At 43.2% G+C, this 16865-nt stretch overlaps 1 protein-coding gene across 20 annotated transcripts in view; it reads left to right on the forward strand.

The window, feature by feature from the left end:
• Window positions 1–16865, forward strand: part of Tnrc6b (trinucleotide repeat containing adaptor 6B) — a 217497-nt gene that overhangs the window by 31510 nt on the left and 169122 nt on the right. For 14 of the 20 annotated variants that reach the window (XM_087555665.1, XM_087555680.1, XM_087555670.1 and 11 more), the window contains 1 exon segment: window positions 9198–9266. The exons of the other annotated variants lie outside the window; for them this stretch is intronic. The gene's annotated coding sequence lies outside the window, so the exon portion shown is untranslated. 20 annotated transcript variants of the gene reach the window in all.

Below are 16865 nucleotides of genomic sequence, written 5' to 3' on the forward strand. Positions count from 1 at the left end.
GTCTTCCAAGGGTCCTCCAGGTCACAACTAATTCATTTTCTACTGGGATGTAGTATGCCTTAAGGCATTCTTTCCTTGGGTCACAATAGAATTTTCTAGAGTAAAAATACACATTAATATATATATATATATATGTATATATATATAGCTGTTGTATCTTAAGCCAAGCTTTAAAGAACCTTGCTTAAATATAAGACACTGACACCTTCTCATTAATCCCTTGAAATAATGATAATTTCAATTTTGAAAATGTAATGGCTTATTATTGGTACCCTCCCTCCCTCCCTCCCTTCCTTCCTTCCTTCCTTTTTTTTCTTTCTTTTTCTTTTTTTTGAGGAAAGTATCTTACTATGTAGTCCTGGCTGGACAAGAACTTGATGTATAGAACAGGCTGGCCTGGAGTTCAAAGATCTGCCTGCTTTGCTCCTGAGTGCTGGAATCAAAGGTGTGGACCACACACCTGGCCTTGTTGTTGGTAGCTTTTAATAAACTAACAAATTTATAAGTGATTCATACTTTGGTATGATATGTATTGGTAATTTTAGAAAACATAAAATCACTTTGGAGTCCTCTAATTTTTTGGAATGAAATGAGATCCTCAGATGAATAGGTTTGAGAACTGCTTTACATTTTATCATTTTCAGTTGGAATCAGTTTCTTTTTCTGAAGGAAGCATAGATTCTTTTTCTGAAGGAGGGTACAGAAAGGCCCCTCTCCTTTCTGTACATTCTGTGAACTTGTGTCAAAACAGCCACTGTTTAGTTTCCTCTGTGTAGATGTGAGTGGCAGACTGTGTATGAGATGAGATGATTATTTGCCTCGTTTTACCATCCATATTAACATCCAGTTCACTGATTTATCTCAGAAGCAGTGTACGTTTAAAACCTTAAAAGTGGGCATGGTGGCATACACCTCTAATCCAAGTACTCCAGAGGCTGAGGCAGGAGGATCACAGTGAATTAGAGGCCAGCCTGGGCTGTGTGAGACCTGTCTCTCAAAAAGGAAAAACAAAGGGAGCAGGATGTAGCCCAGTTGGTGTAGTGCTTACCTGTCCTGAACAAAACCCTCGTTCCATCCCCAGTGCACATTTGTGCATGTGTGCACGTGCACACACATATATACACGTGATGTAGTTCATGCTGCATCTCAGCATTGGAAAGCAAATGGCAAGAGACCGCTGTGACTTTGAAGGTCAGTCTGGTCCACATAGCAAACCTTGCCTCAAGGAACTCAACAGAATTAATGTGCAGCGTGGAAGGAGAATAAAGGCCTTTACTCATTATAAATGGGTTAAAAAGCATTCTACTAAGACACCTGTAATCTATACTTGGTTCCAGGCCAGCCTGGGCTACACAGTATGAAGTGAGAGGTCAAGATATATAGTAAGACTGTGTTCCCCTAAACAAAACAAACAGACAGACAAACAGAGCAGGAGGGATAGCTCAGTCAGTAAAGTGCTTGCAAGAGGACCTGAGTTCAACCCCTAGAACCTGAGGCTGGGTGTGGTGGCACGTTCTTGTAATTCCTCAGTGGGGACTAGAGGACGGAAGATCCCTGAGGCTCTATGTGCTTGCAGCTAGTCTAGGTTAACTTATGGGCTCCAGGAAATGAAGGCCCCTCCCTGTCTCGAGAAGTAGACAGTGATCCTGAAGGTGACACCCAAGGTTGTCTTCTGACCACAACATTGCGTGTGTGTATATATATTTGATACACACACACACACACACACACACACACACACACACACACACGTATCTAGGCATGACAAACGAAACATTCTTACGTGACCAACAGTTACAGTGAAACCTGACTCCTGGTTCTGAAAGCGTGAAGAGGATGAGCAGTTACACGTGCTTAGGTTTTCAAAGGGCAGTCCTGTTTTCTCAAGCCCGTAAGAGTTGACTACCTGTCCTGGAGGCAGCCTGGAACACATACAGTTGAACAAACAGGCTTAGTGGCCCAAGACGGGATACCTGTCTTTCTCATCATTCCTGCTTGAGGCTGACCCCCTACACCAGGCATCCTTTCTTGATTTCCCCAGATAGTAGAGTAAAACTGAGACTTTTAAGTCAGAGTTTTATAGACAGGTGTGGTAGACAGAGGCAGGTGGATGGATCTTTGTGAGTCTAGGACAGCTTGTTTTACATAGCAGTTTCTAGGCTTCTGCTGTACCAGTCCCAAGGCTTCCGCTACTACTGTAAAGACCTTGGGGATAGCATGCTGCCCTGATATACTATAGTTTTGTTTTTTTAAGAGATGAGTGAGTAGAACCCTTATATGAGTAAAATCAGAATATTGTATTGGGTTGAGTTTATTTTTCCCTAAAAATGTGTATCAATACCACAAGGATTTATTGAGAATGTTTCTTGGGCAGACACTGTATTTAATAATACTGATGAAGTATTAAGTGATCCCTCTGATGCAGACTTAGTTACTGTCCTGTTGCTATGAGGAGACACCACAACCAAGTCAACTCTCACAAAAGGAAGTATTTAGTTGGGACCTGTTTACAAATTCAGAGGTTTGGCCTATTGTCATCATGTCGAGGAGCATGGTGGTGCACAGGCAGACATGGTGTTGGAGAAGTAACTGAAAGGTCTACATCCCGATCCATAGGCATGGGCTTGGCTAGGACCTATGAAACTTCAAAGTCAGTCTCCAGGTAACACATCTACAAGGCCACACCCCCAATCGTTCTCAAGTAGTGCCACTCCCTGATGACTAAGCATTCAGATATATAAGCCTATGGGGACCATTCTTATTGAAACCATGACACAGCTTAGACTTTCAGGAAGCTTATAAGCTAGTAGTCCACACATAAGCAAGCATAGGGAATAGCACCTGTACAGTTTGCTGACTCAGAAGAAGGACACATCAAGATTACCTGTGAGATCAAAGCTTTCACAGAAAAGATTGCCTAACCTGCATCTGTCTTCAAATTGAGAAGTTTGGCCTGGGTACTTCTAAGAGGCAATAGCTTGTACAAAGGCACATGAAAGCATGGGTGCTCTAGGGAAAATGAATAGTGTAGCTTTGTAAGATGAAGCAGGAGAGGGCTGGAGAGACGGCTCAGTGGTTAAGAGCACTGACTGCTCTTCCAGAGGTCCTGAGTTCAAATCCCAGCAACCACATGGTGGCTCACAACCATCTGTAATGAGATCTGATGCCCTCCTCTGGTGTGTCTGCAGACAGCTACAGTGTACTCATATATAATAAATAAATAAATCTTTAAAAAAAAAAAGATGAAGCAGGAGAGGGCTGGAGAGATGGCTCAGTGGTTAAGAGCACTGACTGCTCTTCCAGAGGTCCTGAGTTCAATTCCCAGCAACCACATGGTGGCTCACAACCATCTGTAATGGGATCTGATCTGATGCCCTCTTCTGGTGTGTTTGAAGACAGTGATAGTGTACTCATATATAATAAATAAATAAATCTTTAAAAAAAAAGATGAAGCAGGAGAGTTGAGCAGCTACCAGACCAGGTATAGCATGGAGTGGAAATTATATTTTAATAAAGAGTTTGTACTTTCTAAATATTATTCTAATGTTGGAGATAGTGGGTATTGAGGCTAAGAAAACCAAATTTTAAAAAGGAGTAAAACTAGTAAAAACAGATGAAGTCAAAGTTAGTGTCAGTAGACATAGGTAAAAAAAAACACACTGGAGTGTTACAGTTTAGAATTGATAGGGTTTGGTGCTAGGAAGGAGCTGATGATGTAGTCAGCTTTCTGATCTGAGGGGACGATGGCATTTCAGATGAGGTGGAGGGAGAGCGTGCATTGGGGACAGGCTGAGGTGCAGCTGCACCGAGTTTTAGGCACCTGGGGCACAGGAGGTGGAGAAGCCTGTTGGCATAGGCAGCAGTGCATCTGGTTTTAGAGGTTGGTAAGTCAGTTCCACACTGGAGTTGGGAATCATCAGCACAGAGTTGGTCACTATGTTTGTGAAAAAAGACAGATGCATTGGAGCTACAAATACAAGCTGCAAGAGGCAAGAAGACTGTTCAAGGCCAGCCTGGAGTATATAATGAGACCCTCACTCAAACTAAAAGAAAGAACTTTTTTCCAGCAAATACGATTAGCAGAGAAAAGAGGGACACCAGCACAGATTTTAGGATTAAAGGAATATGTGTTTGGGAATGGGTAGACCTGAATTACAGAATTTCTAAAGCATTGAGCTAAACTGGACCTGTCTGAAGCTGTGAAGGGTAACATCTCCAACCTTGGGGCAGAGTAGCACTGTGTTTGGGTGACTAAACAACAGGCCTGCTCACACCTGTGCTCCTAGGCTTTCACTATTATTTGTGGAACTTAGTTCAGCAGATAAATCTACTTGGGGTAGCTGCCCCATTCCAGAGCTGGCCCGGAATGACCTTCCTAGCCTCCTTGCTGGGGTTTCCAGTTACATGTACAGCTTCACTTAAGATACTACCTGTGGACCTCTTTCTTCATAGCCAGTTGCCATCCTCAGAGGTACTCGTGGTTTTCAGTGTTCATTTGTGACTCAGTTAAACTTTTTTATGTCACAGGCCTGTAATTCCAGTAATGGGGAGGATGAAGCAAGGTATTTGAGCTATTTGAGGCCTGAGCTACACCAGAAGAACTTGTCTTGCACCCTTCCCCTCAAAAGAACCCCACAAAAATAAAGGGGTTTTGGATGTAGGTCACGTGGTAGAGTGCTTGTATAGTATACACAAAAACCTGACTTCATCTGGGTGATAGTGCCATACTCTTTTAATCTTAGCACTTGGGAGGCAGAGGCAGGTAGAGCTCTGAGTTCAAGGCCGGCCTGGCCTACAGAGCAAGTTCCAGGACAGCCAGGACTACACAGAGAGTTTTGAAAACAAAAACAAAAATGAAGTCCTGGGTTCAGTCCCCAGCGACTGGAGGAGAAGGAAGAAGACCAGGAACTCAAGGTTCTCTTCCCTGGTGAAGGGCAGAGCAGACTGGCTTCTGTGAAGCCCTATCTCAAAGAATAAACCGAGAAAATACGTAGTTACAGAAATGTGTGCTGTTTTCTTTTGCTGTTGTTGGGTGGTTTTATTTGGCTGCTTTTTGTTTGCTTTGCTCTTACAATGCTGGAGTATAGTATATTCCTTAACATCTTGCATTCCAAGGCTATACTAGATACATGCTGATTACAGCAGTGAGAACTAAGGAGGGTCATGAGGGAAGAGATGAGTGATCAAGGGCTTTTTCTGTGCTGCTTGAATTTTTAAAATGAGAATTAAAATGAATCACTGAATAGTTAAGTTTGAAGATTAAAACCCTGTCACATCAGAGGTGATACTAGAAAAGTAAGTGTCATTTGTTGAATATATATGCCTTTCAGCTTGCCAGACTCTCTAGGAAACACTTAGCTGTAATTATATTGTGTAAGTTTAGTTAAACACTTGACTGTAGTCTATTTCAGTTTAGCAAGACCTGGGGATGGATGAGTCTGAGGTCTTCAGAATCTCATTCTAAGTCCCAAGATTACTCTGGTTGTTCCTTAAGAGAACAGAGGACATGGCAGTGGTTGGTAGCTTACCACCATAACAGTGCATGACCAGGTGGTAGGATCCCATTGCTTCTGAGCATTTCAACATAGTCTTCTGAAGGCATTTTCCTGGTTGTTGTCTCTTACAAGAAAAGTACTGCCGTAGGTAAGGTAAGCCGTTGCTTTTAGAATCAGTGAACACTGTATACTTATCATCAGTATGCACTACTTGGTTCGTAGCAAGAAAGAATCGTTTTTGAGAAACCCAGTTTGTGGATACCTGGAAACCAGGCCTGGTGGAGCACCCAGGTAATCTCAGCTTCTTAGGAGGCCGAGGTGGCACAGTCATTTGATCCCAGGAGTGCAAAGATGTCCCTTATAAGGAAAAGTATGCACCTGGAAAAAAATACCTAGTTTCCCTTGCTCATCTGTCCTCTGCCATAGTGTCTTTTTGTCCTCATTAAATGTTAGTGAGTGTCTAAGGTGACAGTGAAACAGGAAAAGGACCTTTCTCTTTGGTTACCATCTCCACCTAAAGTTTTCTGTCAAGAGCATATGTAATAATGATACATTGTGACATTGGTCTAGAGTTTGGACTGATGATGGATCTAGAGAGATCAGCTTGGGCAGAAACTCATCAGAGTGGAGAACTAAGATTAGACATTGTTGCATTCTTGATACTCAGAGACTGACAACAAATTGAAGAATCTGACCATTCTCTGAAATGCCAAGGGTCGCATGTAACTACATAGCCATGAGTCTTCCGGAAGGACCAGATCTGTCTCAAAGGTGCAACCAGCTCCTTTAACTGTCAGCGTTATGTAGTAAATTCCTAGGATGCAGTTGGGGTTTGCTTCAGCCTGTTTGTTGGACATCTCACCAAATTAAAATATATGTAAGCCTTAATCTTTGCTGTCCAGGAGCTCATGTTGCATGCAGAAGACAGACCCATGTATATTACCAATATAGTATGCTCTCAGAGGAGGCTCCAGGAAAGTTCATGGAGAGGACACCAGTGGCAGAGGAGTGGAAGGGAATCAGCGGAGGGTCCTCAGCATAAATCAGAGCAGATGTGGTGGAGAAAGAGACCAGGTCATTTCATGGTGGAGGAGAAATGCTTGTGGAGAGTACTCACTATGAGTTCTTACTGACTCAGTGTAAGGCACAGCACACACAAAGGTCACATTTGCTTTTGAGATTGTTGTAACAGCAGTGTGTTATAGCAGAAGGATTGGGGGAGTAATCGAGATAGGCCTAATTCTGTTTGCAGCATCATTGGTGTATTGATTTAAACAGTTAACTGCAGTAGACAGAGATAATGGCAGATGTGGTCATTCAGTAAAGTACTCCTTTAACTATTGTGGCATACTGGGGACTTAAAGCTGTCCCTTATACTGCATTGCCTTGGGAATGGTGCACCCTCTCATAGATTAGAGTACAAAGTTGGTTGTGAAACCAAGTGGCAACTTCCAGAGAGAGACAGTTTTCTGTCAGCCTGGACTAGGGTTTGCTTCGCCCAACTCCATACACAAAGTAGGTGCATCCTGAGCAGGAGAGTGATTTGTCATCAGAAATAAAGTCAGCTCTGTATTTACTGGCGGCTGGCAATGAGCTAAATTTAAGAGATCATGCCAACTGTTGTTTAGCAGTGAATTAGGGAGAAGCAAGAGTGGAACATAGCCTTTGAAGAAGTGACGAGATCAGTGAAAGTGAAGAATGGTGGGTGGATCTGAGATGCAGAGTTTGAAAGCATAAATGCCAGCACTCACCGATGGGCTTGTGCGAGGGGCTTGGGGAAGGTGAGATTACTTGATATGACTGAGGACCAGAAATCTGGGCCTTGATGAAGACAGGAAGAAGGCGAGGAACAGTCTAGGCAGGGTAAAGGTAGAGTTTGGGTCAAGTTCTGTATGAAGTGATTATGAGACATCAAGATGGAAACATTTAAAGGGCAATTTGGTATTTTTGAGGTAGAACAGACAAAACAAGAAATAGTAAAGGTTTGTTTGTGTATTGTGGCATGCCTGTACTTGGGAGAGTAAAACAAGAAGATTGTGAATTCTTGGCCAGCCTGGCTACATAGAGAAACAGTATCTTTTTAAAATTTATTTTTTGAAATTATAATTGCATCATTTCCTACCTTTTCTTTTTTTTCCTGTCAATCTGTCCGATGAGTAACACCCCCACACCCAGTTCTTTCTCAAATTCATGGCTTTAATTATTGGTGTGTGTGTGTGTGTGTGTGTGTGTGTGTGTGTGTGTGTGTGTGTGTGTTCCTAAATACATAAATACGTCTTGCTCAGGCTACCTATATATATATATGGTTTCAGGGCTGTCTACTTTCAGGGTATTGTATAGGCTCTTATAGGGAAAGATCATTTCTCCTACTCTGAGCATTCCTCAGATGCCCATAGCATTTGTAGGGTTGAGGTCCACAAGCTGTCCCCATTCCCTGTTAGTGTGACCATCGGTGTCGGAGTTGTGCAGCTCTTGTTTAGGCGTCCGTTTTGCAGAGACTTAAGCAGTGTAGTCTCTTACTAAATTTCTAAGGAGAAGCAGTTAATCTTTCTGGCCCTTCTTCCAAATGAGGCCTGAGCCTTAGGTACAAGAATTGTATTGTGGCTGTGTCAGTTGGGAATGGGCTTTACATACTTTCTTGCTCTCTGCATTTTGATTGTGTTTTTTCCCCCTTGCTCCTTCCCCCATCCCCCAGACAGGGTTTCTCTCTGTAACAGAGTTCTGGCTGGACTCAGTTTGTAGACCAGGCTGGCCAGAGATTCATCTGCCTCTGCCTCTCTAGTGCTGGGATTAAAGGCATGCACCACCATGCCCGGCCCTAGTTTTGTTTGTTTATAATGATTTCCATTAGTTTCAGAGAGAAGTTTCTTTGATAAGGGGTGAGAGAGAGTTACATTTACCTTCAAGGACATATACTTAGAATGTAGTTAGAGATTATAGGTACACTTAGCTATAGGTAGTCGGCTAAGTTTCCAGGACCTGGCATGACTTTTCCTCTTGTTGAGCAGACCTTAAAATGAATTAGAGGGCTATTGGTCACTGCCCTCTACTGCATGTCGCTACTGAGCTCTTGGTGCTATGCTAGTCATCGTCGTGTCCTATGGAGAGAGAGTGGCCAGTAAGATGCTCAGCACATGAGGTGCTCACCTAACAACCTGAGTTTAATTTGGAACCCACACCAAGATGGAGGGGAGAGCTGACTTCTGAAAGTTGTCCCCTAACTCCACACGAACACTGTTGCATACTTGTACTCGTTCGCACAAACATACCATGCACACAGTAATAATAATCAAAGAATCAGTTTGTTTAGAAGGAAGTCATAAAGATTGAATGTAGATTTTAATGTCACTTCAGAAACTGCTCGATTTTCATGCATTGCTAGGGTGGAACCCAGGGTCTCACACATTAGGCAACTTCTGTGCCAGGGAGCGTCATCCCCAGTCTTTACTGCACATTTTTTATTATGACCTGGCCTTTATTGAATGGGTCTTTGGCACCTTGCATTATATGTGGATTTTACTCATACTTCATTTAACTTAAAAGAACCCTTGAGGAAGATGTTTGCAGAGTTAGGCCACTGGCCTACGAACTCTAAATGAAAGAGAGTGGATTCTGAGGAAACTGTCTACTGCCTGCCCTGCTGCTTCTTTGGGCGTCTTACGTCATCTCTTTGGCTCATTGTGACTTTTGTTTTCTCTTCAGGGTCTTGGGTTTTTTGCACTGAATGTAACCTAGACTGATCGTCTCAGTTGCCCCAGGATACTGTCAGAGGTAAGTTTTTATCAGTGGCCATAAGTCAGGAAAATGTATGGGAGGGCTTCTTTCTTGAATTCCTTTTTAAAAAAAGATTTATGTAGCGATGGGGAGATGGTTCACTGGTTAACAGCGCTGACTGCTCTTCCAAAGGAACTGCCTTTGATTCCTTTCACCCATACTGTAGCTCAGAACTCTCTGTGACTCTAGTACAGGGGACCTGATGCCCCCTTCCGATCTTCTCTGGCACCAGACACACATGCGCGCAGGTGAACATGTGGGCAGACTCCCATACAGAGAGACAAACAAACAAATGTATTTGAAAAATATATAGTTCAGGATTAAAAGATTTATTTAATTTTTTAAATTTATGGTTTCTTTGAGACAGGGTCTCTTTACATAACCCTGGCTGTTCTAGAACTCAACTATGTAGACTGGGCTGGGCTCAAACTTGCAAAGATTTATCTACTCTGCCTCCCAAGTGCTCAGATTAAAGATGGCACACTACCACATCTGGCAGTTTATTTTCATACCCTGTATATTGGTGTTTTTTTACCTGCATATATGTCTGTGTACATATATGTAGTGCCCATGGAGTGTGTTGAATCCTCTGGAACTGGAGTAACAGATAGCTGCTATGTGGGTACTGGGAACTGAACCTATGTCCTCTGTAACTGCAGCAAATGCTGTTAACTACTAAGCTACCTTTCCAGCCCCAGATTTTCTGCGTCCTTTCAGGAAGGCAAAATGCGGCCATAACATCAGCTTTTGCATTCTTTTTTTTTTTTTTTTTTTTTTTGGTTCTTTTTTTCAGAGCTGGGGACCGAACCCAGGGCCTTGCGCTTCCTAGGTAAGCGCTCTACCACTGAGCTAAATCCCCAGCCCCCAGCTTTTGCATTCTTACTTTAGCTGTTTTCTTTAAAATATATGGTATTGAGATTGGGGATATAGCTCAGTTGTAGAGTGCTTGTCTACAATGCCCGATGTCTGGGTTCTGTCCCCAACACCACACTCAGACTCACAAAATGCACTGGCATTCATTCATATTGATACTGATATCCAATGCCTTATCCTGTGGTGAGAAGTTAGTCATTAGGATTAGCAATTGCAGAGTTAAGTGAGAAGTTCTTACTGCTCCAGCCCGCATTTGCTTTCTAAAAGGGATTTAACAGTCACTCCACTGAACCTGCCCCTGTGACATCTTGGGACCTATAGAAACCTTCAAAACGTAACTTCAGTCTGAGTCCGCATTCTTCTACAGAAGGGGAATTTCTCTGAGTCTTGTTTTTAGTTGTCTTTTCTTTGGTGGTGCTGGCATCAAACCCAAGGCCCTCCTCGTGCTAGACAAACTCCATACCACCAGCATTGCCCCTATGCTTCTGGAAGACCTTTGTGGTTGTTTTCTAGATAGACAGAAGTTTGTTGTGGCTTTGTGTCTTGGTTGCTGCTTTTTTCTTCTGTCAGCATTTAGAAGATAGAAGAGACATTCTGCTGCTTTAGCTCTCCTGCTGGCCTTCCTCCTGGTCCCACAGTGGGATCTTTCTCATCCAAATTGAAAACCCCTGCTGTTAGTGCTCTAGTAGTCATCCGTTGTTTTACACTAAGCTAGTCAACATCTACATCTTGTCTGTAAACTCTGAGCCTTCTTGAAACTTTCCAAGGGTTTTTAAACAACACACACACACACACACACACACATATATATACATATATATATATGTATATATATATGTATATATATACATACACACACACACACATATATATATATGTACATGAGAATCTTACATACTTACAAGGGTACATGTGCTGTTTTGACACATATATATCGTGTAATGTTTAAGTCGGGGTAAGCAAACCTGGCTCCTCAAACAGTTCTCATTGTCTTCATGAACACATGGAAAGCTTCCTCTCTGGCTTTTGTTTTTAGATTTGTTTTTGTTTTTAATTGTGTAAGAGAGGGGTATATAAGGTTAGCGCAGGTGCTCATAGCTAGATAAGTGCTGGAGTTACAGGTGATTGTGAGCTGCATGTGGGAGTTGGGAATTTAACTCCTGTCTTCTGCAGGAGCAGTGGTCACTTACCTTCTGAGCCGTTTCCCTGGCTAGTTTTTAAAAATACAGTGCACTGTCATTATCTGCAGTTCCCTGCTGACAGGGAATCAGAGCTAGGAAATAACATTTAAAACTTGATTTATTCTATGTGTGTTTGCTTGCAAATATGGTATGAACTAGTTACAGCTGGTTGTGAGTTGCCACATGGGTGTTCTTAACTGCTGAGCCCTATTTCTAGCCCCATTCATTGCATTTTTCATAAAAAGCACTTCAAAAAAGTTGGTTAGTTCATTTACTTCTACCGAGAAACTCACTGAATATCCATTATATGGCTGGTGCATAGTTTTTGGTGTTGTTTTGGTTTGTTTGCTTTTTTTTTTCTTTTTTTTTTTCGGAGCTCAGAACCGAACCCAGGGCCTTGCGCTTACTAGGCAAGCGCTCTACCACTGAGCTAAATCCCCAACCCCTGTTTTTTGTTTTTCAAGATGGGGTTTCTCTGTGGAACTCTGGCTATCCTGTAACTCTCTCTGTAGACCTGGCTGGCCTTAATTTGGAGATCCACCTGCCTCTGCCTCCCAAGGACTGGGATTAATAAAGGTGTATGCCACTATGCCCTGCTGCATACAAGTGCACGGGGCTTGTTTGTTTGTTTGTTTGTTTGTTTATTTCATGTATGTGGATACACTGTCGCTGTCTTCAGACACACCAGAAGAGGGCATCTGATCTCATTACAGATGGTTGTGAGCCACCATGTGGTTGCTGGGATTTGAACTCAGGACCTCTGGAAGAGCCGTCAGTGCTCTTAACCGCTGAGCCATCTCACCAGCCCCAGGTGCACAGTTTTAAGTAGCCCGAATACAGAGATTAACAAGATCTAATATCTGATAACAAAGGTGCAGGAACACCCCTGTAACATAGAGAATCTCTGAGCAAATAAATCCAGAAAGGTGTTAAAGGTTCATAATGGAATTCAGACAGGCCTCACTGAGGAAACAGGCCCCACTGGAGATGGGTCGAGGAATACATTACACAGACTGACCTTGGAGTGAGAAATGGTGACATCACAGGAGAGAGAGAGAGAGAGACAGAGGGAAGAAGATGAACAGAAATATGGAAGCCTGAACCAGTGTGGCACATTGGTGAGGCAGGAAGTAGTTCAATATGTCAGGAACAATGAAAGCAAATGGGTAAGGCTGGAGAGAGCAAGGGCTGGGGCCTAGGAGACTTTGAACTCCAGCACTCTTTCTGTCTTATAGGAGAAGTCCACAGAATGTGTCTGATCTTATTACATAGTAATTAACAGTCACTATGTTGTCTTTTCATCCTGAGCATAGTATCAGGTGAAGACTCTCCAAATGTAAGACAAAATGGTAGAATGTTCTGCTGAAACCAGTCAGACACACACTCCATGACTTAGAACAGCTTTACTGTTGCTGGCTACCCCTGCCAATGATTTTTGTATGTTTTGTTTTGTTTTGTTTTGTTTTGTTTTGTTTTGTTTTGTTTTGTTTTGTTTTGTTTAGAGAGAGGGTTTCTTTGTACAGCTCTGGCTATCCTGGAACTTGCTTTGTAGACCAGGCTGGCCTCAAATTCACTGAGATCTACCTACCTCCCAAGTGCTGGGATTAAAGGCTGGCACCACCACCTGGCTTTTGTTGAATCTTTAAATTGTCTTTTTCATCACTGTTCTAGCACAGACATCTTACACACTCCTCTGCAGTTCCCAAGTAACACTTTTAGTTCACCGTGTACTTGAGTATCGCCTGTGTTATTCTTTTTTGTCAAAATGACAGTAGAACTGAACTGGATCCTTAAGAACGATTGTAAGCCATATTTTGAAACAAGAATCTCATCAAGACTTGCAGATTTTTTTCTAAAGACTTATTTTTATTTTTAATTCTGAGTATGTCTGTGTGCCAGTGTGTGGGTATATGCATGCGAATACACCTCAGTAGCCAGAGGTGTAGGATTGCCTGCAGCTGGAGTTACAGGTGGCTGTAAGCCACCCAGTTCTGGTGCTGTCAATCAAGCTCTGGTTCTCTGCAAGAGGAGTATGCACTGCTAACCACTGAGCCATCTCTCCAGCCCAGTGTGCAGGGTTTTGTAGGGGCAGGATTTGTTTGGACTCTGGGGATCGAGTACTAAGCACACACTTTACTTTTGAGCTGCACCTGTAGCCTGTCAAGATGGAAAAGGAAACACTTCTTTTTTTCTTTGGTTGGTTTGGGTTTTGGGTTTTGAGCAGGGTCTCATTCTGTGTAGCCCTAGATGTCCTGGAACTAGCTATGTAGACCAGGCTGGTCTGGATCTCAGCAGACACTTGTCTGCCTCTGCCTCTGCCTCCTGATGACTGTGGTTAAGGGTGTGCACTCCTACACCCGACTAAAGGAAACACATTTAAAAGCACTACGGTTAACTCCACAGGAACAACAGAAGTTGAGAGAGAATGAAAGGCAAAGAGGGAAACAGGTTACCAATGACTCCCAGCAAGCAGGCACACCAACCAGTAGGAAGGTCAGGGATGAGTATAGAAATAAATCAGGTGGACAGTAGAAGGAAGGGATATGGATAAATGCAGGGGGCTTCTCAAGGGGTGTTGTTAGCTGTCTGCCACCACACACTTATACCAGGTAAGTAACATGAAGAAAAATGATTCGTTTTGATTCAGGGTTTCCTAGGTGTAAGCCCACAGCCTCTGAGTTTGGCAGTTTATCGTGGCAGCAGTGCGAGTCGAAACAAAACTGTTTACCTCGAGTTAGTAAAAGAATGGAAGAAAGTGTCTCTCACTCCACTCTAAGAGCATGTTCTCAAAGACCAGACGTTTATAGGCCTCAACACCTTCCAGGTCAGTCTCTGAGGACAGGCTTCATACCTCAGGGGGCATGTAAGATGTAAACTATGACAGGTATGGCCTGGGGCTGTGCAGAGAGAGACTAGCGTGTTACGTGGAGAGGATAGGCAGGCTTGTCTGAGTGACTTGCAGAAGAGGACATCTGTGGGAAGAAGCAAGGTCAGTGAAGAGTTTGGAAGGAAAGGTTTGCTACTAATACCAAGGACTGTGTGGAAGAGGACCCACTGAATAATACTCTCCCTACCAAGCCCTGAGCTAACAAAGGCGAAGGACAAAGGGGTGAGACAAGTAGGGACCAAAAATGTCCTTCTGTTATGAACGCATTAGGCTAGAGAGCTGGCTTATATCTGAGGGCAGGTAGGCCTTTTATTATGAACTCTAGGACCTGACAAGGATAGTGAGATGGCAGCCCTAGTCTGAGGTCAGCCTCCTCTCGGAAGAGTGGGGCAGAGCACAATGAGTATTGGTGAGGTAAAGATGCAGCAGAGGGCTGAATTGTGAGTCCAGGTTGAGTTTCTTCTAGATACACTAATCAGATAAGCCCTTCACCCTGTCAGGGGTTTACATCCCTAATAGTCAAACATTGGCACTGTATTGTGAGGAAGGAAACATCAAGAGTGTTGGGAGGGTGCCTTTCTTCTATAGCATGCCCTTTTGTCCTCCGCTGTACTAGTCTTAACCAGTAGGTCTGGGTCTGCCAGGGTATCCCAGACCCTTCCTTCCTTTCTCCCAGTAGATACAGTCAGAAACCTCATAATTTTCTTTTTCTCTTTGAAACACATATTTCTAGTGCAAACAATTTAAACATAGACCTTCACTGGCTTTGTAGTACATGTGCTGTTTGAAGTTTAGCTGTCTTGTACTTATAGACAGCTAATAATTGTCCCACTTCCTGATGTCTAAAAAGCCCGTGTGAAGGAGTCTCTTCACCATCTAATCTTTGCTTCAGCCATGCCGGCTTAGGAAAAGCTGGGCAGGCATAATTCAAGGTCAGGCAGCAATCTCTGTACTCTGCAGCCACTCAAGCCTGCTAAACCTCTGTTCCCTTTGCCCAGGCCAGCACGGCTGGCATTTGCTTGCTGGGCCAGAGTGGTCAGTGTGTGTGAGACTACCTCACAACCAACGTTGTTCAGTATACATGAGCTTTCAGTACCACCAACCGCTGTGACAAGTTCTGGCTTATTCTTGGTGAGACCTGCAAACCCCTAAGCTTTTGCTAAGGTTTCTGAGCCTAATGCATGCAGCCTTGTCTCTATAGAAACAGCCACTTACCTAACGACAAAGTTGCCATAACTACAGTCACTGCTGAGGTCAAAATGCTGGGTGGCCTATAGTTTATAAGACTCAGTAGCTAGACGCTAGTATACAGCTTTGGTCTAATGTGCAAGAAAACACTTTGTCCCTCTCTAAAGCCAAGCTTGTAACAGAAGCCTCAAAAATCCCAAATGTAAAATGTTCTAACATTTTTACTTTATGTCCTTTTATCAAGATTTTAGTCTAAGGGTTGGGGAGTTGGCTCAGTAGTTAAAAACATTTGTTATTTTCATAGAGGACCAAGGTTTGATTTTCAGCACTCACATGGTAATTTATTACCATCTGTAACTCCAGTCTCCACGAATCTAATGCCCTCTCCTGACTTCCGAGGATACCAGACAAAGAATAAAAATAAAGGGACTGGAGAGATGACTCAGTAGTTAAGAGCACTGACTGCTCTTCCAGAGGTCCTGAGTTCAAATCCCAGCAACCACGTGGTGCCTTACAACCATCTTTAATGGGATCCCATGCCCTCTTCTGGTGTGTCTGAAAATAGCTACAGTGTATTCATATAAATATAATAATAAATAAATCTTTAAAATAAAACAAAAAAGAACAAAAATAAAAACTTTCAGTTCAGCACAGCAGAGGTACAGAAGTGGCACCGTCTTTCTCCTGCTGGAAAATGAGATGAAGGAGATGTCATCCAGGAGCCGTGGTGATGCTTCTGTTATTACACCTGTATACAGAGCAGTGCATTTCTCAGCACTACACCTCAGAACTCCCCAGGCTTCGTAGGTGTTTTAGTGTATGCCTGTGGTCCCAGCACTTGGGAGGTGAGGGCAAGATGATCAGGAGTTCAAGACCAGCCTCGGCTACATAATTTAACAAACAAACAAACAAGCAGAATTTAATTGACTTTACTTTCTGTGGGGAATTTATGAGGAACCAAGAAGAATGTCTGCTTCCTGGATAGCTTGAAAAGTGTTGAGAGCCATATGCCTTGTGTTTCTGAGCTCTCAGGCAAGCTCTGGGGCAGCTAGAAGTGAAGGAGCAGAAAGATGAAGAAGCCTTACTTCTGAAGTGCACAGTAACAGGGAAAGGACCTAGAGGTAACTAGAGGATGTGAGCCTGTAGGAAAGCCTCAGAGTAGAGGGGCTACTGGATGGGCCATCAATATTGGGATTGACGTTAATCCTCAGAAAAATTACTCTCCCCAAGTTTCCTTAGGGACACCAAACCGGAGAGAAGCAGTAATTTACTCAAGGTCACACCTAACTAAAGCATTAGTGGTTGAGTCCGAGGTTATAGCTACAGCTATCTCTCCTACTGCTCCTTGCCCCTTCATGCTTAGTAACAGTACATTTGCCTGTTATTACCACCGCTGGGTGGTTCAGTGTCCTGTTGGTCAGCTTTAACCATGTCTACTCTAGCAAGAAGTGAGGCTTCACTGGGCCG

Source organism: Rattus norvegicus, chromosome 7 (genome assembly GCF_021556685.1).
Source record: "Rattus norvegicus strain SHRSP/BbbUtx chromosome 7, alternate assembly SHRSP_T2T, whole genome shotgun sequence".
In the NCBI taxonomy this organism is placed as follows: domain Eukaryota; kingdom Metazoa; phylum Chordata; class Mammalia; order Rodentia; family Muridae; genus Rattus; species Rattus norvegicus.